At 41.2% G+C, this 991-nt stretch overlaps 1 non-coding gene across 1 annotated transcript; it reads right to left on the reverse strand.

Moving 5' to 3' along the window:
* Positions 1 to 694: 694 nt before the first annotated feature.
* On the reverse strand, positions 695 to 776 carry Trnal-uaa. The gene has a single exon. It is a non-coding gene; the product is annotated as a tRNA-Leu (tRNA).
* Between the last annotated feature and the right edge of the window lie 215 nt (positions 777 to 991).

The following is a 991-nucleotide window of genomic DNA, read 5'->3' on the forward strand; positions in this document are numbered from 1 at the left end:
TCTGCTTCGAATACCAATCTGCTCCACGCAAAGGGAGCCTCTGACCGCCGTCCACCGAACCTTCTCATTTATTATTCTGTGGCAGGCAACCGCCTCCACCACAGGTATCTCCAACGTGGTCCCAGGATGTGGTGTACAAATAGGAACATCTAAATCTTTTGAAACTCACTTGAAACCTGAGAAATGGACGTGATATCCATATCAAAAGAAAGCGAAAGAGGAGCAGCACAAGAGGCGAAAGATGCGGCAGAGAGAGATCTCAGCTATGTAAAAATGTTATGCATACATTAATAGTGTGTACGAATCCTTATTAAAGCATTCATACATGAGCGCACTGTAAGAGGCGATTATATAAAAAAATCGAAGAAAATCGTTTCGTTCATTTGATCATTAGCATTTCGTATATGGTATATCCAGTAGTATTTCCAAAGGCAATGGTAGCTTTTCATCATGTTTACAGGATCTAGAGTCAAAGATGCAGACACATATAGCGTGTATGTGTGAATCCTGAACAACCCTTTCACAGCTCAAACAAGCACCAACCGACGATATCAACGTAATATAAATATGTGCATGAATATGAGCTTTATATCTTCCGGAAATATAAATAATATTTAATATGTTTTCATTGGGAGTGCCTTTTCGCTCCTCGGAGTATCTCTAAAGATACATTAGGATCATAAGTGAAGTGTCCTGGCAGCGGTGGGATTCGAACCCACGCCTCCGAAGAGACTGGAGCTTAAAACCAGCGCCTTAGACCGCTCGGCCACGCTGCCTCTTAATAGATGTAGCATTTACCATCGAGTTTCCCTTCTGTGGGGTAGAAACGGCATTTCCAACGCGATCCCAGGATGTGATGTGTACACAAGCATTTTAGTCATTACTCTCAGTTAACTCTACAAAGTTAGTAATAAATGAATCTCGTCTATGACGAAAACAGAAAATGTTAAGCATTGTTCTTGTAACGCCTATGTAAACTTAAAACCAAAGC

Source organism: Penaeus monodon, chromosome 22, assembly GCF_015228065.2.
Source record: "Penaeus monodon isolate SGIC_2016 chromosome 22, NSTDA_Pmon_1, whole genome shotgun sequence".
In the NCBI taxonomy this organism is placed as follows: Eukaryota; Metazoa; Arthropoda; class Malacostraca; order Decapoda; family Penaeidae; genus Penaeus; species Penaeus monodon.